Source organism: Camelus ferus, chromosome 29 (assembly GCF_009834535.1).
Source record: "Camelus ferus isolate YT-003-E chromosome 29, BCGSAC_Cfer_1.0, whole genome shotgun sequence".
Classification (NCBI taxonomy): Eukaryota; Metazoa; Chordata; class Mammalia; order Artiodactyla; family Camelidae; genus Camelus; species Camelus ferus.
The window spans coordinates 20519291-20545763 of record NC_045724.1 but is presented as its reverse complement, the minus strand read 5'-3'; the positions used below and the strand labels follow the sequence as shown (position 1 = coordinate 20545763).

The 26473-nt window shown below is 36.5% G+C and overlaps 1 long non-coding RNA gene across 1 annotated transcript; it reads right to left on the bottom strand.

Annotated features, from left to right (window-relative positions):
* Window positions 1-260: 260 nt before the first annotated feature.
* LOC116660532 lies at window positions 261-15040 on the bottom strand. Its single transcript, XR_004316120.1, has 3 exons — window positions 14737-15040; window positions 6269-6278; window positions 261-271 (listed from the first exon to the last, which is right to left on the bottom strand). It is a non-coding gene; the product is annotated as an uncharacterized LOC116660532 (long non-coding RNA).
* Between the last annotated feature and the right edge of the window lie 11433 nt (window positions 15041-26473).

The following is a 26473-nucleotide window of genomic DNA, read 5'->3' as shown; positions in this document are numbered from 1 at the left end:
CCAATTCTACTATACCTGGGGCTCAGGAATTTTCTGAACATTTCCACCAAAGCCCCCATCCCACACCTACCCTCCCCTTCAGATTTCCTATACATTTCCTATAACACCAAACATTATCAGGCAGTTATAAAAATATGATTGATTGATTGATTGATTGATTGATAGGTTATTTTCAGAGCAAGAGGGGATGTATCAATAATTTAGTCTAATCCCATATACTGTATATGAGGAAACCAAGACCCAGAAGTGGAAGGTGATCTGCTCAAGATCACTTGGTTAGTTGGTATCTGTAAAGTGTGAAGAACTTTTCCAAACAGTGTATCTTAGGACACACGACCCCACTCCATGGATAGTAGAAAGAAAAATATAATCTCTTTTTTTTCCTGTCTCTTTCTTTGTATTTAACTGATCCAATGCTGTTTATTATCTAAAGAGATCTGGAACTCATTTCAGCTTTTTTTTTTTCCCCTGATCATGCAAAGATACATTTTTTCTCAAGGGGATTAAAAAAAGAAGTCGAGACTAAAATAGGTCAAGCTTTGAAACCACCTAACTGGAGCTGATTCGAAACTTTTCCAAAGCAGTCAATGTGTCCTCACTGTCAGCACTGAGGGCTGCCAGGAGCGACTTGTCTCTGGAGACCCTCACAGCACTGGTGCGATGCCCGTGAGGGGCTGGGGGGCTTTGGCGGGGCAGGGGGCTGCTACAGGCATGAGCTGAGCAGTGAATCCTTCAAGGAGACCACAGGGCTTTTCAGAATGTTCATTGTGTTCTTCCTTATTTGGAATTCTGTTTATGCTGCTAACGTTAGCATAGATTTTCCTTAATGAATGCTTTCCAGCTGAAAGATGGTGAAAGATATACTATGTGAATCTTTTCAATATTAGTTCATTAAATTAAAGCAGTTCTGATTGGCAACGAGGCCTTTTCCTTTTGATGTTATGCTCAGGTTTGCAGCTAATGTCCATGACAATACATGTGTGTCCTGCAAAGATGATCTTTCTAATCAAAGTCATTTAATGTTAGCACTCTTGTACAATGATTTGAGAGTTTTACAGTTGGGTAATATGAAAGTTAATGTAAAAATGTGGCTAGTCTCTAATGTGGATCCGTGCATTTACTTGAAACCATTTGTTTCCCTTAAACTCAGCCACCAACTGCCAAAAAAATATATATATATGTATATATATATATATATATATATATATATACATATATATATATATATGTATTGCTGTTTACCAGCATTAAGTTAGGCTATTCCCCCCTTTTTTATACATTTCTAGGGGGAGAGAGACTTTTTCCAAACCCCGCTATGTAACACCAAAGGGAAAACACCACCACATTCTTGATGATTGTATTCACTAAATCACTCCCAAATTAGACACTTCAGAAACAACATGCTACACAAATGGCAAATATTCAATTCATGCATTGCCTGAAGGCTTTGGGCTGCATTACCCTACATATCCATCACACAAACAATAGAATAAAATGATTCTGCAAGGTTAGAGAAATCAAACCCACTCAGCCGCTCTTCACAAGGACTATTTGGATAACCAGAGCTTGAAGCAAATATTTGTTACCAGCCATCATGACAAGCTGGGGACGGTCCGTGATCTTATTAGTATCTAGTCATTCACAGTTTGCTTTTTCTGTATCAAAACATGCACACAGATAATAGGAATAAATTGTTTATTTCCCATGTTACTAGGCAATTATAAATACTTCAGCAAAAGGGTTATACTGTGCCAAGGTTAGAATCTAACAGAATAATTCAAGATGCAAATGCCATTGTCTAGTAAGCTAACGCCTATGTTCTCAAATAGACCTCATTTGATTGGCTTCTAGAGGAACGACTTTGAATCACGTCTGCCAATCGCTTTTAAAAAGCTGCTAGCCTATCACTTAGCACTTCCAGTAGGATCTCTTTCATTTGTTCTTCCCTGGACAGTATTCATGGGAAGTCATGCTGTACACCACAGAGAGTTATTAACAGTGGAGAAGTACTTATTTCAGTGCTAGGATATTTTAAACACAAAAATTAAAAAGAATGACTGAACTCCTTGTCTATCTCACCACTTCTCTTCTATAATCATTTCAGAGAACTCTTCCTTGTAGGCAACTTTTGCCACTATTGTTTTTCACAATTTATTTGATAGTTTGCAATAGCAAGTATGTAAAGACGTATTAACAGGTTATACAGTCTCTGAAAAATAAAAATAGAGTTACAGAGTCATGGTAGAATAGGCTTGAGGACTTACTGAGGCCAGTCATCCCACTCTCCAGGTCAAAGACAATGTGCTGGTGAAGTCAAACAAGTTCTCCTGAACCGAAGTAAATCTGTGGCAGTAGAGCCCAGACCAGCACCAAGGCCACCACATGCACTGCTTGATGTAGTGCTTTTTATATCGTGTCACATTTTTGCCTTGTTCTTTCCAGAACTACTATTTGTTTATTTGTTTGTTTCTTCAGGAAGGGCGAATAAGAAGAGGCTATTTGAGTGTCTACCCACCCCGTTCGCACTGGGCTGTGTCACTCAGAATCTACAGCCTATGGAACCGCGCAGCTCTCCTGTGTTCCACAATCGTGGCTTTCATCCTCTACCCTTCTCGTGACATTTTCTTTGGCGTTTCCTTCCATTTTACAGAATATAGAAAGGATTCTTAAAATGCTGTGGTTCTTTTTCAGATGTTCTGGGATACGCAGGAAGGATTTAAGGTATTTAAAAACAGAAACATCTCTTCAACTTGTAAGAGATGGAGCAAGTAGGGAGGACAGGACATCCCTCTCTGCAGTCACCGGGGTTTACCTCTGGGAAGAACATCTGGAGTAGAGTTTTCCAGAAGGCCTAGGCTTTTGTGATTAAATTTTAGTCAGCTAATTCTTTATCAGTTAAAACCTGTCCCCTTATGATAGAACAAAACAAACTCTCCTTTGACAACAGTTGAAGAAAACAAAGTAAAATAGAGGACCAGGCCAGTTATTCTAAATCTTAAATCTAAGAAGGATGGACAGAAATAAAGAGTACATTTTTATCAATTTAGCATTCATGTGGCATTAATTAATAACCAACACTCACATATATTGGTTCAGTTTTGTGTGTGTGTGTGTGTGTGTGTGTGTGTGTGGTGATAGGAGAGAATATCTCATGTGTGTATCATGTGGATTTACGAAAGTTCAGAGCTATTCCAAGAAAATCAGAGCACTTTCTATTTCTTTCCGAAACATTATTCTGAAACATGAAGGAGGCAAATATTTCACTCATGTGCAATCGTCAAAATGAAGAGACATCCAGTTAATGGGGGGAAGGTTGTTCAGCTCAATACTAGTAGATCCCAGATGAAAATACAGCCTTCTGGAACACATCCTTTAAGGGGATGGCATCCAAATTCTAAAATAGTCATCAAAATAGTTCAGCCTTTGAGTTTCACATTTTTGCATTTTTACATAGCTCATTTATTAGCATAATGCTTTTTCTGGGCATATCAGAATATACATATATTTATATGTAAAATATGTTATAGACAGAAACACAATTGTTAATCAACATAATAGGAGGCAAGAGCTAAAACTTTATAGAACTTTATTCCATGTCCTCAAAAAAACAAAAACAAAAAACAAAAAACAAACCACAGATTCTAGACTAAAGGCAAAAACAATGAAAAACAGGCTTCTAAGGGGTCACTCAGAAACTGAGCATGAGGCCCATTGTATTTAACATTTCCCTTCCCTTTAGAGTGGCAAAAATATTTTAGTAAGATTTTTTTTTTTTTATTTTTAAAGGCATACAAGGGTTGGGACACCCAATCTTTAAGGCTCAATAAAATGAAATGGCAATTTTCCAAGAGCTCTGAGGACTGCAGCTAATTAGCACATTAATTTATATCAATAAAATTCTCTTTGCTGTTCCCCAGTGTCCTGCCTGGAAAATGCAACAAGATGAACGAAACAAGACAAATTAAAGCAAAATTTACAGGCTTAAAAAAAAAGATACAGAAATAATCCCTTGACCTTATTCCAACTTTTCTGACCCTCCTTCATCAGTGACATTCTTCCACAGAGCCCCTAAATATGAACTTCTCATTCTGCCAGACCTAAATTCTAAAGGCAAGTTTACAAAGAAGAGAACCCCCACCTCCTTACTCCTGGAATTGGGCTCCTGGCTAAAAGAGCCAAGGTCCCAACTGAAGAGAATGACTCTGATTTATTCTTTCATTTACTTTTGCGTTATAGTCACATATCTCTTCTTAACAAGAATAAAGACTTTTATTTCTGATTTTTTAAAAAAAAATTTCCTAGCATACAAAGTATTTTAATTATTAGTTTGAAACAATTTTTATGGTTAACCCAATTCAAAGAAATATTTTCTCAAATTCAAGTCAGTATTTCAAAAGAAACTTGGTTGAATAGAAAAGTAAGGCTTTAATTTCCAAGAAATGTTTTATTCATTTTATGTTTACTTATAAGGCTGTTACTCTGAAAAGAAATTTAATAAGCACTTTCAGATATGTGTGTATGTACACACTCTTATTTTTATATCGATACATACATACGTACACCTATCTGGCCATAACCCATCTGGCAGGAAAGAGCCTGCAACTCGTAAGTAGTAACCCTGGTTATAACCCATTACTCAGTGGTAAAATCAATTTTATAAAAAATAGGATAAAACAGAAAATAGGAGAATTCATTTCATACAGTAAAGTACTGTTTTGTAAGACACGTTTATCAGTTATGTGTGTGTGTCTGAGTGTATATATCATGATGCATTATGTATGTGTTCCTGTAAATTAAGGTCATAACAGTTGGAAGGATCTTCCAGTAAAACAGCATATAAGGAGCATAGAAAAAAATAGTCTAGACTCTGAAATGCATTGCTTAATTCACATGTTCAATAAATATTTATCACTAGTGCAATAGTGTACAAGACAAAGTCTGGGAAATCATGGAACTCAGTGGAAAATCAGGAAATACACAGGTAAACAAAATGTATATGTGATATCATCTCTAGTAAGAAATGTCATAAAGAAAAGAAAGAAAGGTAGAGGAGTGGAGGATAAAACCAAGGGTAGGCTGGGTGTTATTGAAGCTCAACTGTAAAAGGAGCTCAGGGAGGAGGTGACATCTGATTAAGAACCTCAACGGTGAAAAGAAGAACGTTTCAACTGAGGGCACAACCAGTGCAAAGTCCCCCAGGTAGGAACACTGTTGACCCGTACGGAGGAACTGCGAGAAAGTCAGTTTGAGTGGACTGGAGTGCCTAAGGAGGGGAGTGGCTGAAACGACACAGAGGGAGATGCAGCTGCCAACTCTGTGGAAGGGTGTCGGCTTTGCAAAGAACTCTGGACTTCAATCCTAGGCGTGGCGGTGCAGCTGCATGGAGAACCACGGCATGACTTGCATTTCTAAAAGAGCTCTCTAGGTGCCATGTGAAGAATAGACTAATGTGAAAATGGCAGAGTAAAAAAGAAGAGAAAGAGAGACTAGTATGAAGCCAATAGAAGTACCAAAAAACAAGATGACAACAGCTTGCTGCAGGAAGACAATGACGGAAGGATGAGAAATGGTTTGAGTCAGGATACATTTTGCCCAACAGGACTTGCTGACAGAGTAAGTAATGAAAGTAAAGGAAAGAGAAGTAACATGAATGATTTTTAAATTTTTGGTCCTAACAATTCTATGAATGGTGGTGGATTCTCATAATGATATGTACAAGGCTTGAGGAGGGGAAGCTTGGGGGTGGGTGATTGGCTAATTAGGCACCTTTGCATTTTTCTCCCCTTCATCTATTATTATTATTATAATATTCTAATAAATATTGATTAAGAAATTGCTAGCGTTAGGTAGTTTAGACAGAAATGAGCACTGGGCAGGGAGAGAGGAGGGGAAAAGGAACAGTCCAGAACACAAGGAACCTGAGCTGTCAGTCAACCAGAGCGCAGGGAACCTGAGTTGTCAATCAATCAATCAATTTATCAGTCACGAAATCAGGAAACACAAACAGAAAAAAAAAGGGAAGGATGCCACTTTTTCCTCCCTTGGACTGGCCCGCTCCCAATTCTTGGGAGTGTACTATCTTTTACTTCACTAGTAAAAATCTTGCTTATATCACACTTTGTCTGTTGTCAAAAATATTTTTTCGGGGGGACTAAGAACCGAGGTGATGCTTATTTTCCTTTGTCCTGGTAACACTAGGGTCCAGGCTCTTTGCTACGTGCTGGGAATATAAAGTCAAAATAAAACCATTGTTTATGCAAATAAAAACAAAAACAAAACTAGAAATTGTAGTATGCTATAATGTGTACTATCATCAGTGTACAGACAGGACATTGAGCAGAAAAGAATCAATATTAGTTTGAGAGATTATCAAGTATTTCCAATCACTGTGAAACTGGAGCCGTGTTTTGGAAGATGAGTTGAAATCATCAAGAGTAACACCCGGTAGGAGAGGCAGGGGGACACTGGAGGCACTCAGATGTGCAGGGCAAACGCACAGAGAAGCCAAGCACAGCTGTTGGGAGACTAGATGCTCACGGGATGAAGGGTCTGTGTTGGATGAAGGGCAAACGAAGGGCGAGGCGCTAGGCAGGGACAAGATCATGAAGAGTCTTGTCTAGCGAGCTAAGAGCTTGATTTTTACTGAAACCTATGAAAAAAGACACTAACAGGTCCAATCAGGGAGAACAGTATGGATTAGAAAAGTGAGATGAGGATGAGGCTAACGTCAGAAAATACAGAAAGAACGCTTTTGCATTAATCAAGGATACCAATGGTGAGATCCTAAAATAAGGCACTGATTGTAGGGACTGGGAACAAGGAATTAAGTTCCCACTCTGTTAAGGAAAATAGGCAATGCAAGGCGAGTGCTCTAGGAGAGACGTAGATCACATCAACCGGCAGGCACTGAGCGGGCAAGCGGGTTACCCTGTAGGTCCACGTTGTGCCTGGTCAGGAAACAAAGAGGTGCAACCACCACACTTAACCAGGTCCCCAGCCCAGTTCTAGACTTCTCCAACTTCGATTCTTCCTGAGTCCCAGTCCTTTTACGCTTGGGGCTCTCTGGTCCTCTTTCTGCCATAATAAGCTCCCGGATCTTCATTTTCCCTTTGACCTGTACACCTCCTGTTGCTCCATGACAAGTGATGTGTGATAGAAGAAAGAGCAGTGGTGGAGGCCTTACGCCTGCGGCAGGATTAGCCACTAACCAGCTGTCTGACCTTCAACAAGTCTCATCCTCTCCAGAACATTAGCATTTTCATCACAGAGCTATTTGTCATTATGGGAAATTAGAGACTTTCAGAATGCCTAATAACATGTGATCAATTAAATAAAAAATTTAAATCATAAATTATATTTTATAATGCTGCATTAAAAGCCATACTTTTAGAATATTTAATAATACAGAAAAGGTGCATGGCACAGTCTTACATAAATAGAAAGCATATGAAATATATTACAGAAGAAAACGTTGAAAAGATATTTCACAAGATGATGCTTATACCTGTGAAAAGTGACTATGGGTAATTTTTATTTTCCTCTTTGTATGTTTTTGATACTTTTAATATTTCCTGTAACAAAAATAGGTCAACTTTATAATCACCAGAAAAGTAATTAAAATAATCTATGGTTTTCTCATCCCAAAGAACAATTTCAAGTAGAGTAGAAATCTGATTAGGGTGTATTCAGCCGCAAGTACCAGAAAACTCAATTAAAAGTGCCTTAGCTTTTCACTCCACTCAGGGTAAAGACAGCTGCAGGATAGCGTTGCTTCCATTCTAACAGTGAGAATGACCCAGATAACCTCTACAGTCATAGCTTTGGCTTTTTGTTTGCTTTTAATCATCACAAGTCTTGGGATGCAAAAAATAAAACCCGAGTAACTGACATCTAGAGAGTGACAAGCTCTTCCTGGAGAAAAGAGACCTAGAACCACTTTCATTCTTGGAGGAGCAGTGAGAGGAGAAGGACAGGATTAAAGAAAAATCACTGAAAGTTTTAGAAATTGTTAAGGCTTGCATGAACAGACACGACAGTTTAGAATTCAGTGAGCAGTAGCCACATGTGGAATGTGCACCCACTGACCGACTCCTTCCCACAGGCCCTCCTTGAGATACTCACACAGAAGACTGAGTAGGGCGAGGGCCGAATGAAGGTGAGGGTAGCAGACAGTCCCATCCCCCAGAGAGTATGAATTAGTGGCTGCCTACGGCTGGGCGGAGGCAGAATTGCTGGGAGGGACCACCTCCTGATGGCCAAGCACGCAGGGCCAGTCAAAGCTGGGAGCAGGGCCAAAGGACGGAGAAAAACCCCTCAGAGGTGCTCCAGACCTTCACCAAATCTACCCCATCAGCCCCCAAAACTGGGTACATGGAAGCAGGGTAGAAAAAAGTCTTCCAAGGCTCAGAAAGCTGGAGGTGGAATACAAAGCAAAGAGGTGTCCAGGGTCCCCTGGGGGCTTAGATGTCCAGCCCTGCTGAAGGCAATGTCCTGATGTTGATCTCAAATCATTTAAAGTCAGTTACTTTTTTTTATTGAAGTACAGTCAATTACAATGTATCAGTCTCTGGTGTACAGCACAAAGTCCCAGTCATGCATATACATACATATATTAATTTTTGTATTTTAAAGTCAGTGGTAAATTGAATCAACAACAGTAGCAGCTCATCTATAAATTAGATTGACTCAGCTTCCCAACTGTAGTAGCCTAAGAGAAAAATAAGCCTGCTTTCCTCTGGGTTTTAGTGTTATTTGCTTCAATTTCTACTATTCTTTTAGATGCCCTTTCTCACATACAATTAAAAAAATGATGGCACATATTAAGAAGAAAGGAAACGTGATCAGTCAATAGAAACAGATCTAAAAATAGAATAAATATTGGAATTCTCAGATAAGGACTTTAAAATAATTATGATGACTGTGTTAAATGTGTTAAATGAAAGTGGAAAAAGTGGATAATATAAGTAAACAGAGAGGATGTTTTTTTGGAGTGCTGGAAATCATTTTTTTAAAGAAATAGTAGAAATGAAAACCATAATACCAGAAATGAAGGATCCATTTGATGTCTTCACAGGTAGATTAGACACAGAATAGAAAGAATAAATAAACTTGAAAACAAGTTGATAGAAATAATCCAAGCTGAAACAAAAAGAGAAAAAAAAATAGAACAGAGCTTCTAAACTCTGTGGGATGATAGCAAACAATGTAACAAGTGAATAATTGAAGTCACAAAAAAAGAGAAGAAAAACATTGAGCTAAAAAGGAATATTTGAAAAGATAATAGCCAAGAACTTGCCAAAGTTGGTAAAATAGATCCACCAAAATTCACAACAAATATATCTACCTGTAAACAAACCCCAAGTAGGCTAAACACCAAGAAAATCACCCCTAGGTACATGTAATGAAACTGCTGAAAGATGACAATTAAAAAAAACATACACAGAAAAGAAAAGTATTATCACACATCAGAAAATGTCTGGAGACACAGTAGTTCTAGAATTGACTAGTTCAGTATCTCACCCAAGACAAGAACCCAGATTCTTTCCATCTTTCGTTTTTGCCTTATTAACAGTTTGCTCCCCTTGTGGTCAAAGATGTTTACAAAGGCACCAGAGCACATCATTGCACACGTCCAAACAGCAGAAGAGAGACAGGGTCTTTTTCTTATTTCCCTTCTTAAGAGTAATAAAGCCGACCTAGAAACTTCTTGGAAGACTGGCTCTTCCAGCTAGAATTGTACCATATGTTCACTCCTAATCACCAGCCCAAAATAAATAATTGATTGGCTTAGTCTAATTAATATGTACTGTTAAAGCATCTCCTCAAGTTTGTGGCCCTGAATACCTTTGCCAAAGCCAGACTTCTTTTAGCAAAGAAGTAAAGGCAGAATATGTTGTTGAATAGAAAATCAGGAGTTTTTAGCATTTATTAAAATGAAAATTACAGATTCAGTAGGAAAACTTTTCATATTTTAACACAGAAAGGATGAATATACTCTTAAGTCTTAACAATTGTATTACTAACGATTTCACCACGTCTTTGAGCAATTCATATCACTACGATTATTCTTATATTCTTGCATTTCATTCTGCAATCTCTGGGTGAGGCAGATACTGAAGAAGCATTGTTTCTGTTCTCAGAGTTTGCTCTGTAGGGAAGACAGACCTAAAACAAACAAGTGCCACTGGAAGACACGACAGCAGAGTGTGGATCCAGCTTCAGCTCGGATCTAAATCACCTTGACCGTTTACCCAAACTGTCTAAATTTTGGGATCTGTGTCAGCAAAAGGAGCTAGGATGCATCATCCTCATATAATTGTGGTGAATTTTAAATAGATAATCCACGAGGTGATTAGCAAAAGTGTTCAATAAACATTAGCTCTCGTTACTATTCTTTATTAATGTGTTTACAGAGTTTAGTAGATGTGCATAGAAAACAATGAGAAAGTCAACATGGAAATGGTAACGCTTAATTATGTCTGGATATGTGAGCTGCTCCCCTATCCTAGAAAGGACTGTGATAGTGATGAAAGGGATTTCTAGAGGAATGACCAGGATGGAAAAAGTTACCGAAGCATGAAAAAATGATGAGATAGAGCTCCTAGAAAAGCAAATAAACCCGAGAGTAGGCTTTATGAGTTGAGCTTAGGGCTGGGAGATGAAGATGTAAAAGAACATAACTATGACATCAGACTCTAATCTCTGGGCGAAAGGGAATCACTAAAGGTGTTTTTTAAAAAGGTAGTAACATTTGCCATTTCCAAAGATTATGGCTACAGTGAATTCAGACAGACGCTGGGAAAGAGAGAGGCCAGTGAGTGTTTGTGCCAGAGAGACACCATGACCCAAAAGACTTGCAATAATCCACTTGAGAAACCAGGAAGCCCTGAACTAAGGCTGTTAGAAAAGTAGGGAAAACAGGTATGAGATATGTTTGGGAAAAGCTTAATTTTTAGGAGAAAGGTCAGTTTGAACACTATAAAGTTTGAAATTTAAGATAAAAAAGTTGAAATGTTATTGAAAGACTTTCAACTACAGACAGTAACACAGAAATACTAGTAAATAAAATGTTGTAGACATCCTGCAAAGTGTTTGGATTATTAGAATGAACATTTGAAAAATTATTATTTGTGGCCAGTAGGTGTTATTAAGCTACTTACAACCAGACTGAATGTTTAAGCGAGATAAATATTTCTTTCCAGAGGAATGGAACAATTTTCTTTACTTTATTAACTTAAGAAGTCTTTTCTTTTTAAGACATGTGTTATATTAAAGTCCAATCCATTTCTGGTTGAACTGTTATAAATTGTAAATTAGCAGATTGTGAAGTAAAAAGATTTTAAAATATCTAGTCTATGTCTATTGCTTAAATTTAAATTTCTCTCTTACTTGTTTCTTTTTGGAGATAAAATGAAACTGCTTAAACCCTACCTTTAGGATGCGGTTCTAATGGAGAGTACATGTACGTGTCTTCTTGATTCACCACTTAAATTATAAGTGAATTAACATATCCTCTTGGACAAATCTCTTTCCCCGTTAATCCTAGTGTTTTGACAATACCCTGAATCCCTTTTTCAAGTCTTTTCCCATCATTTTAGAGCAGTCTGTCAGTGTTATTCATTAATCCTCACTGTATAGGAAGTAAAGCAGTCATCGGCTTTATTCCCATTTCACAGATAATTTATTTATTTAGGCAAAATTCTCTAACACATCATGCCATTCAGCAGTGATTTTTTTATACGAAACTTATTACATGTATTCTTGGCTGTCAGTCATAAAAATGGAAAACTTTTCTGCTTTCTATGCTTTTCTGCAACTCAGTTAAAAACACTTAAGGCTATAACCTGAAATTTAGTACTTTGTTGGTGATTTAGTTACATTTATCAAGTGTTGAGTAATACCATATTACATTTTTTAATATTATAATAGTTCAATCTTTTTTATTAAAGGATTATATTCTAGTGACCATTTTGACTTTGGGAATCCAAGGAGTATGAAAGGCAGTGTGGACCAGTTAGAAATGTGTTTAAACCAGTAGCAGGGACCATTCTCAGTTCAGCCACTGCTGCACTTCTTTGGATAGTTCATTGAGAGCTTTCTGCATCCATGTGCACATCCCTAAACTGGAAATCATGGTCCCTGGGTCTACGTTATTCAAAGGATGCTGTGTGAATGGACTCAATAATTTGTCTGCAGAAAATGAATGAAAAGAAAAAAAAATTCCTATTTTGTAACCACGATACAGAGGATATCCTGTAGAACTTCTACTGGTTTTCATATTAAATGAAGAGTAATTTCTGAATCTCTCTTTTTTTTTTTCCCCAGTACTTTACAATTCTAATTCCTTTGATTAACCAGTTTCTGATCCTTGCAAAATGCTTGGATTAGCTGGTTTCTGATCCCTGCAAAACGCTCTAGGTAGCAACAGAATTCCTTTCAGCTGCTACAGTTTCTTTTGTGTTCATATACTGCAAAGCTGATGCTGTCCATTAGAGATGAAGTAATTAAATGTGCCTGTTAGATACTTGTATCTGGAAGTACAAATAAACTACGAGTAACTTCCCTCTGCCAACTGCAGTCGTTTAGAATGCCTCCTCAGCTCTCCATCAGAAAGGCCACTCTACAATTCAAAAACAACTATATGAAATACTAAATGATTTGGAAGTCAGATTCTCTGCACTAATTTAAACACCAGTATAATAACCAAATTAAAATACGAGCAAACTACAAGAGGAATATATGTATTTATTTATACAGTTTGCAGATAGTGGAACTTTGGAACTTTGGTAAGAGCTCTTACATATTTCAGGATTCTGATCTTTACATTCTAATCTGAGGTTCTAGTTGGTCACATACCCTTGGTACTTTAGAGCTATCGCCACAGCTGTAACATGAGCCTGGTGTCTGTTTGATAGAACTGATTTCAAAAGCTTGAAACTCTGGTCACCCAGGCTTCAAACCTATCCTATCTTTAAAGACATTAACAGCATATTAATTTACAGTCTGCTTTTCTTTTATCTGTGAACACTGCATCTTCCGTCATCCAGGCAGGACCCCAGGATCCTGGCACATTATGTATACAAGAGTGTAAATGCCCATTTGGCCAAAGCAGAGCTGCCCTTGGAATCCACATCTCTGGCCACGGTTGTGTTTATCCTTGGTGTCTGGTTTCAGTTATCTTTTTGTTCCATTTTGGGCTGTGATCCATTCGTTTCATTGACTGAGTGTGCCATTGTAGAAAGGTGCACAGGGCCATGACGAGGTGGCACAAGGTGGCCAGGCTCAGCCTCATTCCTAGCCCTGTGGCACTTAATTACTACACTTTGCTTGCCAACTATTCCTTGGCATCTAATTTCATTTGAGGACTTGCCTAAGCATTTAATTGAACTTGGAAAACTCCTTTCAAATATTTATACACACTTTCTCTTTCTCTGCCTGCCCCATCATCAATTCTGAAGCACCACATTTTAGATCAGATCCACTTTCTTTTTTTTTCCAAAATACTGTCCATTCCTCTTTTTTCTATTAAGTAGATTGCCTCAAACCCCAAATCCTAATGTCTTTATTTTTTTTAAAAACGTAGTTTGCCCTTCTTTTGTTCTAAACCCTTTCTTGCCTCATTATAGCAAAAGGATTTTATATTTTCTCTGTCCACAAAGTTTTCATTGCACTCTTACTAGTAATTTTTTTTGTATAAAAATAGGCAGCACAAAGAAAATTACAATGGATTCCTTCTACTTGAAGCCACATAAACTTCAAATTCTCGCCTCTGGCCACAACTCCACCTGCTCAGGTCTTTTACTCTCTAAGTCACATCTAACATGCACTTGACTTTCATCAACATCACAGTTTCATGACTACTCTTACTGCTCTTCTCAGTCCATCTGTGTTCTTCTGGTTTTATGTCCTTCTGAAGCTACTCTCAGCCGCATAGGTCATCATTTTATCTAGCCTTTTGTTGGTGCCTTCCAGCCCATGTCAGTCAGCCCTGTCACCACCACCATTTAAATCTCAGTGCTGGAACAATCCAATCATCTTCCTTCTTCACTCTGATACAAATGCACACAGTGCTAAGGGAAAGTACAACAAGCCATACTTCTCTCTCTACATATGGTTTCCAACCCCCTTTAGAATTGCAATGCTGTTCATCTCTATTTTCCTTCACCCTTCATCTTTTACCTCACTTGTTGTTCCCATCTACCTTGTCCAGACATTGTTCAAACTCCCTAAACCACAGAACCAATATTTTCAATTATACTTTGAGCTGGAGATTTTTCCCCTACTAATCCTCCAATCCTTATGTTTGCAAGTCATAAGTAATGACTTTATTCACAACACCTGTAGCATTTTAAACAGTGTGGTACCAGTGCAGACTTTGGCAAACCAAATAAATATAATAGACAATCTAGAAATAAATTAATATGTGATGAGAAAATATTCAAATTGGTGGGAGAATAGATTATGCAATAGTAATATTAGAACAACTGGTTAATCATTTGGGAAAAAGTAAAATGGGGTCTCTGCATCATTTCTTACATCTAATAACAAGAATAACAAGAATATAAATGGTAATAATTCTTTTTGTATCAATGAAGTAATGAATTTATTCACAGAAAGCAATGCTTAAAATATTTATAAACTGGCTTTAAGGAAAGCCTTTCTAACCATGTCACAAAAATTAGAAACAATAAAAGAAAAAGTGGTCAGATTTGAGTGTATCAAAGATCTGTTTTGCACAACCCAATCAAAAAATGTGCAGAGGACCTAAATAGACATTTCTCTAAAAAAGACATACATATGACCAACAAGCACACGGAAAGATGCTAGAGAAAAGCAAAACTACAATGAGGTATCACCTCACACCAGCCAGACTGGCCATCATCAGAAAGCCTATGAATAATAAATGCAGGAGAGGGTAGAGAGAGCAGGGAATCCACCTACACTGTTGGTGGGAATGTAAATTGGTGCAGCCACTATGGAGAACAGTATGGAGGTTCTTTAAGAACTAGAAATGAAGTTACCATATGATCCAGCAATCCCACTTCTGGGCATAAAACTGCAAAAGATAAAAACTCTGATTTGAAAAGATACTTGCACCCCAATGTTCACAGCAGTGCTGTTCACAATGGCCAAGACATGGGAGCAACCTAAATGTCCATGAACAGAGGACTGGATAAAGAAGTTGTGGTATATATATACAATGGAATATTACTCAGCTATAAAGAAGAATGAAATATTGCCATTTCCAGCAACATGAGTAGACCCAGAGATGATCATACTAAGTGAAATAAGTCAGACTGAGAAAGACAAATATTACACAATATCACTCATATGCAGAATCTTAAAAATAATACAAATTAACTTATTTACAAAACAGAAACAGATTCACAAACATAGAAAACAAAATTATGTTTACCAAAGGGGAATGGGGTTGGAGGGATAAATTAGGTGTATGGGATTAACAGATACACACTACTATGTATACAATAGATAAACAGCAAGGATTCACTGTATAGCATAGAGAACTAGATCCAGTATCTTGCAATAACCTATAATGGACAAGACTGAAAAAAAATTAACCAAATCACCTTGTTGTATACCTGAAAGTAGCATAATATTGTCAATCAACTATACGTCAATAAAAATTGTTTTGCAAACTAAGACAAACAATAAAAAGCAAGCAAGCAAAACAAAACAAAAAACAAGATAACACAATGATATTATTGAAGCAATATTTATAATAATGAAAAATTAAATACAGTCTATATTTTATCAATATGGCTATAAGCCATTTAATTAAACTAATTAAATAATAGTATATACCTATTATAAAATGCTATCTTAAAATTAAAACTATAGTTGTAGTATATAATGTAGTTTATAATAACATGGAAAGATAACCACAGCATATTATTGTCAGTGAAACACAAGGGTACAATGCAGCATTCTATAGATCAGTGTATGTATGTGTGCACAGATATATATGTGCGGTGAGAGAATGCAGATTATGTGACTTTCTAGAACGGGAAGGTTGAAAGAACCTAGATTGTTGAGTTAATATAATATTTCACCCTCTACAATTAACATATTTTATGTGACAGACACTACTCCAGGCAATTGAAAATACAACTTTCCCCATTTTATAGGCTGGAAACAGTCTTAAGAAAGTGTGAGCAACTTGCCCTGAATAAGGAGGTGGGACAGTGATGAGACCAGAACCTTATTCTTAGTCATGAGAGCGGGTCCTGAAGAGAAGAGATGAAGTTCAATCAGACCAGTTCTTTTCTGTCTCTACTAAGACAGAAGGGAAACAACTGAAATTAATAGACATGTGTAGGTATTATAATCTTTTCTTCTTTCTCTTTTTTTTTTTTTCCTTTTTTGCCATAAAGAAAAACTGATAGTGAAGTATGGTGACAGGTACCCAACAAAGTACCTTTTGCTGATTTATCTGCAGTGATGCCAAAACGGCACACAGCTGGTGTGCTTCCCAAGGAGGGCGTGTGGGTTTAACACAGGTGCATGAGATAGATGCACAGAACCTGACACACAGGAGACAGGTAACAGCCACCTCGGCTGTTGGAGAACAGCTACTGGAAAAGGTACTTTCTTCTTCAGCTTGTGATTCAGTTCCACCAACCTCATCTCAGCCCCCTGCCCTGCAAAGATGAGCTTGATTCCTACAAGGGTTCTAAGCAGGGTGGGTAGAGACGGAGTGGAGGTGGTTCCTGCTCACTTCCAAAGCAGAGGAAAAGCAAGATTACTGATAGTCTTTATCCAGATGACTTTGCAAGCTTAAGGAAGAGGTGGCTTACTGAAGAATTTCAGCTACAGTCCAAAGTTTAATTAAAAGAAATGGGAATTCAAACAAAATCTAGAACTATTGAATTGAAGCCAAATATTACAAATGTGACAAATAGAATATTCAAAATAAATCCGAAATAGATAAACAACAACGTCTTCTGTAGAGCACAGGGAACTGTATTCACTATCTTGTAACAGCCTATAATGAAAAAGAATCTGAAAAGCCATATATATGTGTATATATACATTTATACGTATAACTGAATCACTGTGGTGTACACCAGAAATTAACACAACATTGTAAACTGACTATATTTTAATTAAAAAAAAAAAGCAAAATAAATATGAAATGGCAAAGGGGGAAAGAACTTAATATTTATTAAAAACTCGCTGTGTTTTATGCAACTAGGTGCTTTATATACATTATGTGACATTTTAATCCTCACAGTGGAGTTTACCTGACCGGAAACCTATGCAAGTAAGAAGCCAGCTTGAAAAAGCTGAAAACAAAAATTACAAAACTACCTAACTTTAGTTCATTACTTCCTTCCCAGGTGCTTATATAGAAAATCTCTGGCAAAAAAACAAGTTATCTAGGCTAACCTCCTCATCCTCATGATATTTCATTCTGTTAAGTAATAACACTGATTGTCCTCTTTCTGATGAGTCTTTATTTGTGTTCGCTACCCTTCTTCAACTAAAGTGGTCTGCAGTTTCAAAGTAGAGTTGATAAATGGCACTTCTATATCATAATTTAGGTAAACAGTGAGAGTAAGAAAAAGGTAAATGTAGCAGTTCCATTGGGCACAGATCTTCCAGGTCGCCATGTTACTTTGCAGACTGTGTGACAGCTTCAGTGCAGCACAGCTAGCCAGTGCTGCTGTGCAGAAATTCTTTCTTTTTGCAGTACATTTTATATTATTGGGGTAGGTCTATTAAAGTAACATACTTTCTAGATGACGCTTGTAATAAAAGTACATGAGAGGTGAAGTATAAAAAAATATACAGCCAGGACTCGAGGTTGAAGTCACCACTGCAGATGCTTAAATCAGTTATTTAAATAAATTGATTATCATTTGTTTAAAAAATGTGCAAAGACTCCCCAAAGCCTGCTTTTTCTTCCGATTTGACAATTGGTTTTAACGTGCATATTGGAAAACAACACTACTGGTTACTGATCCTTGAAGTAGTAGATTTAAATCTTTCAGGTTAAACATCAGGTGGGTACAATAAATATCCAAAATATGTTTTCACCATCTAGGCTAGAATTTTCCTCAAAAGTGCAGAACACAAAGGACATTCATAATAAGAATAATCTCCTAAAATTGCAAAATTGCTATATATATTATGTATATAATGTATATATATCTCGGTGATGTTGACCGTTAAGTATAACAGTTCCCTAAATTCCTTATTTTTATCATTTTTCTTTTATTTTGTGGGGGATCATCTATAGCCCATGCCAACTGTATACAATGAAAGAGGAATACATTTCTTAACTGCACTGTTACCTTGGGTCCTTTCTTTTAAGAAATTGAGGAACGACACATGCTTGTCTAAGCATACTATGCAAATTATTGGCATAAAAGGATTTTTAGCATGTAGGTAGTGCAAAACATGTCATAGTGACAATTCTTACATTCAGTATTCATTTTTTCCGACAATTACCATGGTTATAATGCCTTTTTGCGTGTAGCCATTTTATATGCATGTTAAAAAGCAAGTCACGTGCACGTACCTGCCATTTATTGGAGGTATAACCTGAACACTATCTCTAAGTTGTGACTTGGATTCTGTTCTCCTCCTCTGTTTATAAAATCACATGCATGAAATACCCCACCAAGGTGAGTTTGTCTAGTCAGAAGGTTTGAAGCAGAAACATGCTAACATGGAAGGAATGTTCTCTTTGCTCAGCTTAGACTCAGTCACATGATCAGCAGCTGAAATTTAAACCAGACATTCTCAGAAATTTTCTGGTGGCCATATTACCGCTCTCTTCAAAAGACAACTGCACATTGCCTGTTTTCTCGCTGCCTTTGCAACACTGTACTGCTCACGACACACAGTCCCCATTTTTAAAATGTACTTAGCTAAACACGTTTTATGTCATAAAGCAGAACAATATGAAACCATCTATGCAATCTGCAATTCTGCGTTGTCAGATATGTCTTTTAAAAGCAAAACTCTATAGCAATAAATCACATGACATAGTAAGTTCTGGGTTCTTTTTGTTTTTATTTCTAGGAAAAGAATACCATATTTCATCTAGGAAGGAGGAAATATAAAAATGCTACTAAAATATCTGTATGGCTCTTTAGTTACTTGCAAACGCACAGTGTCCTACATTTGCTGGAATAAGGTCTCAGAATACAGCTTGTCAATTTGAACAGTTGTGTGGGGATGGGACAGATGGGCAACTGCTTCTTTTTTTAATCCCAGATTTTGTTCTTTTACTTTAAATAATGTTGAAATTCTTTTAATTGTGGGAAAAAAATAGGCTTTAAAAAAATAAAATGGTAACTATTGAACTGTAATGAAGGAAAGATAGTTCCTATTACTTGGATTAGAAATCTCTGGCTCATTTTACTGAAAACAATAGATTTTACTGGCTGTACTGGGCTGATACTGATCATCATTTATACCATAATTGATATAACCAACTGTCTGTTCAGTTTTATAGGAAGAGACAAAAATACTGATTAAGTCAAATTTAAATAATCAACTGGGCATCATTATTCCTCTGCTAGTGCTTATGGACTTTCCACGTTTTGGTCCCAAATGTAAACTCCTTTCTTAGCTGTACATTTTGCAATATGAATTAATCCAAACTAAAAGTATTTTTAAAACCTTTTTGTTCATATAAAACACATGATAAGAATGCCTCTATTTTTAAATTGGCATTTCTTTCTTCTATCATAATTACTTCCCCATATTATGAAAGAATAAAGATTTAACTAATGCCGTAAGTAAATTGGCCAAAGATTATAAATAATGACTTTTCACTAGGCACAAATCTTCTGTAATTAGAAAGGGAGGAAAATAATCTGTAATGAATGAACTGTATTTAATATATAAGTACTGAATATTGAACACAGATGCCTCTGTATTAGTGCTCAAGTGAAAAAAAGAAAAATCTGCATTTAAATTCTTTCCTGGGAAGAAACCCCATATTCTAGAAGGGTAAAAAACTCAACTCAGAAAACTACCACCAAAAAATAGAATTTTAGTTAGTTGAAAACCAGAATGCCTTTAATAGAACAATTTTAAATAGCAAAATGCTCATTATCGCATTATGTTACTTGAGATTATTCCAGATAATACAACTGACCAGAAACTACTTCTGTATCCTACTGAGAAATCTGAATTTTTTGACCTTCAAATAAGTAAAAACCATTTCATTGATCAGTGCCATACCATGCAGCAATGCTGATGTGTGATAATTTTATAGAGAAAATATAGTTCCATTGAATGCTTTTAATGGATTGAATCTGTTCATACGACAGTGGTTGATTAAAGAACCTACTTTAATATCTTAACTTTAAACAGACTACAATGCTTTATAATTCTAAATTGTTAGAACCCATTTTTAATTTCTTTAAAACTGATAAGCCTTCCCGCCCTTCCCCAATTTCACATTTAATTAAATCCACAACACAACCACCCTGAAGGGAAAGGCCAGTTTTATTTACATAACATAAGAATAGCAATAACAATGAATGAATAGCACTAAGCCAACATCAGTCTTAACCACAAAATATTACTCTTGACCTCTTAAATGAGCAAACGTTTTTTTAACCCAGCCAGAAATAACATTTAATTTTGTATGAAAATAACGACTGCGATGGAACTCATAAACGAATAAATGTATTTTTGGAAGTAAATTCAACACTATTAATATTTTTTTCATAAACTGAGGAGTCCTCCATCTTAACCCACAACATCAGCAGTGCTTACATGTTATCTTTTTTAGATACTATAAAAATTACCCACATATTAAGTGTTCAGGGTGGAGAATGAGGAAATTAAGGTACAAATTATAAAAACCTAGGGTATCAAGAGGTGAAGGGGGCAAGATCAGAGGAAGGAAAGTTGTAGAACCAGGGTTTTCAAGCAGTTTCTTTTCTCCCAGGTTATACTCAGACGGGAGGCCTGCCTCAGGCGGAGTCAAAGGAGGAATTTGCCTGGAGCAGCTGGCCTGGAGGGAGACCCCCCTACTTCATCAGCCAAGCTCGATTGTTAACATCTACTCACAGTCTGGGAGCTTTCAGTCTTTGGATGAGATGTGTGCCAGCCACAGAATCACTCTGTGTTTGCAGACTCAAACACATGTATGGGATATTTGGGAGTCAGAGTTACCAAATTTCTGAGAGACCTCTATGAAAGTTAGAAGGCAATTCACAATATCAGTTTAATATCAGTTACTTGAAACTATGTTCTCCCCATAGTGAATGGTCTGATCATCCTAGAAGTACCAAACATTAGTTCAATGAGTTCACTTTAACCCAGAAATCCTCTTCTTTTTCTTTTTTAACATTTTTTATTGATTTATAATCATTTTATAATGTTGTGTCAAATTCCAATGTAGAGCACAATTTTTCAGTTATACATGAACATATATATATTCATTGTCACATTTTTTTCTCTGTGAGCTACCATAAGATCTTATATATATTTCCCCATGTTTATCTATTCTAGTATAATCTTGTTTATCTATTCTACAATTTTAAAATCCCATTCTATCCCTTCCCACCCCCTGCCCCCTTGGCAACCACAAGTTTGTATTCTATCTCTATGAGTCTATTTCTGTTTTGTATTTATGCTTTGTTTGTGGTTTGTTTTGTTTTTTGGTTTTTGGTTTTTTTTTTTAGATTCCACATATGAGTGATCTCATATGGTATTTTTCTTTCTCTTTCTGGCTTACTTCACTTAGAATGACATTCTCCAGGAGCACACATGTTGCTGTAAATGGCATTATGTTGTCAGTTTTTATGGCTGAATAGTATTCCATTGTATAAATATACTACTTCTTCTTTATCCAATCATCTGTTGATGGAAATTTAGGCTGTTTCCATGTCTTGGCTATTGTAAATAGTGCCGCTATGAACATTGGGGTGCAGGTGTCATTCTGAAGTAAGGTTCCTTCTGGATATATGCCCAGGAGCAGGATTCCTGGGTCATACAGTAAGTCTATTCCTAGTCTTTTGAGGAATCTCCATACTGTCTTCCACAGTGGCTGCATCAAACTGCATTCCCACCAGCAGTATAGGAGGGTTCCCTTTTCTCCACAGCCTCTCCAGCATTTGTAATTTGTGGACTTTTGAATGATGGCCATTCTGACTGGTGTGAGGTGATACCTCATTGTAGTTTTGATTTGCATTTCTCTGATAATTAGTGATATTGAGCATTTTTTTCATGTGCCTATTGATCATTTTTATGTATTCCTTGGAGATCAAGCCTTTGTCGGTTTCATTTGCAAAAATTTCTCCCATTCCATAGGTTGTCTTTCTGTTTTACTTATGGTTTCCTTTGCTGTGCAGAAGCTTGTAAGTTTCATTAGGTCCCATTTGTTTATTCTTGCTTTTATTTCTATTGCTTGAGTAGACTGCTCTAGGAGAACATTTTTGAGATGTATGTCAGATAATGTTTTGCCTATATTTTCTTCTAGGAGGTTTATTGTATCTTGTCTTATGTTTAAGTCTTTGATCCATTTTGAGTTTATTTTTGCGTATGGTGTAAGGGAGTGTTCTAGCTTCATTGCTTTACATGCTACTGTCCAGTTTTCCCAACACCATTTGCTGAAGAGACTGTCTTTATTCCATTGTATATTCTTGCCTCCTTTGTTGAAGATTAGTTGGCCAAAAGTTTGTGGGAACAGAAATCCTCTTCTTGTAATTCTTTTTAAGTCATATACACACAAGATATTTACCCTCAGAGTAAAACTTGACTTCCTTTGTTTTGGATGGGGTCCAGTCTTCCAAAGAGATTACATTCCTAGACTAGTGCCTACACTTCGTATTTTAGTTTTTTCTTTAACTCTTTTATTTCTTCTTGAATTATGTTTGAATTTCCAAAACCTTAAAAATGCTTCCTTTTTGAAACCACTATTCCATTCTAATCACCCTCAAATCATTTGACATTATTTTATAGCTAAGCTCTCAAACAAGCAATCTACCTCCACACCCCACTGCTCTCACTCGCCATCCCTTACTTTCTTAAACTCCTATAATATGATTCATTAACTCATCAATGTCCTGAAATTGCCCAGTTAAATCATTTTCCTAATGGACTTGAGTTTCTTTATCCTGATACCCCTCAGATTCCCCACTATACTTCACATAGCTTCTCTCCTCATTTTTAGTTTCCATGACAATGTCTGTGACTTTTTTTTCTCTGTATCTCTCACTAACTAGGCTGCTCCTTTTCTCTGTGCCCCAATTTAGTGATTCTCTTTGTTGTCTACTATTGGTTTCCCTCTAAACTTACAGAATTTATACATTGAAATGTTTTAATTATCTCCTCCATACTTACAACTCAAACATTCTTATTTCCTGAATATCCTATCTTTTACTTTCCCTCCTGTTTCATTTCTCCAAATTATTATAGACCCCTTAGTCATTCATTCAAAAAAAGATCTGATCATGCTTCTGCCTATAAACCAGGCATTTTTATAGGCACTTAAAATAGAGAAGTGATAAAAAATGAAAAATATCTACTCTCATGAAGTATGCATGCATGAAGGAAACAGATAATGCACATAATTAAAAAGTAAAATATCATGGAAATGGGTGTTAAAGAAAAAATATAAAGCAAAGAATGGGTATGTGAGACATCAAAGGTAGACTTGAAATTTTAAATAGGTCTTGACTGTGGACTGCACAGGCAACACAGAAGCTGAGACCAATCTAAAAACCACTGCAATAATCCAGGAGATAGATGACAGTAACGTGGAGAAGAATGGAGGCAGCTGGAGTGAAGAGACGGGGTGGAATTCTGGATCTATTTTGAAGATAGAGAAGAAGTAATTTGTTGGTGGAAACAGCTACGAGAGGAAGGAATCAAGACTGATACCACAGTTTTGACACGAGTAACTGGAAGAACATAGTCATTAACCAACGTACGTAAGTAAGCAGAAGTTACACAACAGTAGCTGAGTTTTAAAGACTTTAAATTGGACTTGTCTGATAGATAGACATATGTATGTTGATAAGGCAATTGATTATATAGATGTGAAGTTAAGAGAAAAAATTCTAGATAGAAAATAATAAACTTTGCTGTCATAAACATAGAAATGGTATTTAAAACAATAAGAGGAGAAATGACATCACTTTGAAAGTAACACAGGTAGAAAAGAAAATAGGTGTAAGAATTAGAGTTCAGAGAAATAAGGAGAGACTGGCAAAATGACTAAGAAGCAGTAGTCAAATGTGTCAGAGAAATGATGGACATCAAGAGAAAAAAGTGATTATAGGAGAAGGGTATCAACTGTATTCATCCCTACAGTAGTACAAATAACATGAAAATTGGCAAATGAAATTAGCAGTTATGAATGTCTTTGACGACCTTAACTATTTACAATAGCCAAGACATGGAAACAGCCTAAATGTCCATCAACAGATGACTGGATAAAGAGGATGTGGTATATTTATACAATGGAATACTATTCAGCCATAAAAACCAACAACATAACGCCATTTGCAGCAACATGCATGCTCCCGGAGAATGTCATTCTAAGTGAAGTAAGCCAGAAAGAGAAAGAAAAATACCATATGAAATCGCTCATATGTGGAATCTAAAACAAACAAACAAACAAACAAAGCATACATACAAAAGAGAAACAGACTCATAGACACAGAATACAAAGTTGTGTTTGCCAAGGGGGTGGAGGGTGGGAAGGGATAGATAGGATTTCAAAATTGTAGAATAGATAAACAAGATTATACTGTATAGCACAGGGAAATATACACAAGATCTTACGGTAGAAAAAAAAAATGTGACAATGAATATACATATGTTCATGTATAACTGAAAAATTGTGCTCTACACTGTAATTTGACACAACATTGTAATATGATTATAGATCAATAAAAAATGTTAAAAAAAAACTGGGGGATATCTGTATACACACTAACTTATAGTTATCCAATTGCAATATATAAAGGCCTTTCCACAGCAATAAAATAAAAATAAAAGGAGAAAGATCTCAAATCAATAAGCTAACTTTCCACCGTAAAACACTGGAAAGAACAACTAAACCTAAAACAAGCAGAAGGGAAGAAATAACAAAAAATAGAGAGTAAATAATGAAATGGAGACTAGAAAAACAATAGGGGAAATCTATGAAATCAAGTGTTGGTTCTTTGAAAAATCAATGAAATTGACAACCCTTTAGTTGGACTAAACACAGGTCTGAAAGAAGGTACATTACTCTTGACCGTACAGAAATAAAAGGATTATAAAGGAAGACTATGAATAATTACAGGCTAACAAATTAGTTAACTCTGATAAAATGGGAAAATGCCTGGAAAGAATAAAGTACTCAAACTTACTCAAGAAGAAACAGAAAATCTAAATAGGTCTTTAACAAGTAAAGAGAGTGAATTAACATTGGGGAGGATCCCCAAGACCGCCCTAAGGAAGGCTAATTCACTAGGAGGACTCACACACAGGATTCAGCATGGAATTATATTCAGGGCGCTGGTTTCCTACAGCGAAAGGGTACCAAGCATGATGGGCAAAGGGAACAGGTACAGGTGGCAAAGTCCAGGGGAAGCAAGGCACAGGCGTCTGAGGGTCACCTCTCACTAGGGTCACAAAGACCGGCTTAATTTCCCCGCTAAAAAGTCATGTGAACACATGTGAAATGTTGCCAATCTTGAAAGCCATCCAGAGGCTGGTAGTAGAGACAGCTTCTGCCCAGCACGTAGCAAAATCCTAGACTCCCAAAAGTAAAGCAGGTATTCAGCATAAACCAAATTGTTCATGCTGAATAGATAAGGCACAGCGAGTTACTCTTATCAGTTCTGGGGATGGTGGGAACCCTCTCAAAATCTGAATCCCCAGACACCAGCTAACTGTAAGCTAGCCTTTCAAAGGATCTTAGGATTGCTATGTTAACTTTTTTGGGGGGTACAGTTAGAAAATTTAAAACTTTCTACAGAGCAAAGCCAAGACCCAGTTTTTTCTTCCATCGGTGAATTCTACCAAACATTTTAAAAAAGCCATTAATATCAAATTTTCACAAATCTTTCCCCTCAAAAGAAAAGGGAACACATTCCAAGCTATTATATAAAGTCAATATTGTCCTGATACCAAAACCAGAAAAAAAAAATTACAAGAACAGAAAACTACCAACTATTTATTCTCATATATTCATTCTCCAGTGAACACATATGCAAAATTTTTTTAAAAATTCATTTTCTTATTATTCATAGAAGTTAGGTACTATAAAATCATTGAGAACACTGAATTGGACCATTGCTCATAAAAGAAATATTAGGGTTAGGTTCTTCGAGTGCCTCTGGTCACAGTATTTTCATCAACTGATCAATAATAGCTTTGTTTTATGTGTGTTTCTGCTTTAAGGCATCTTATTTAATATATACTGCTGATTCATTAACATTGAACTCATGGCCAACAGCACTATAACTCATGCTGGAACAAAGCTTATCGA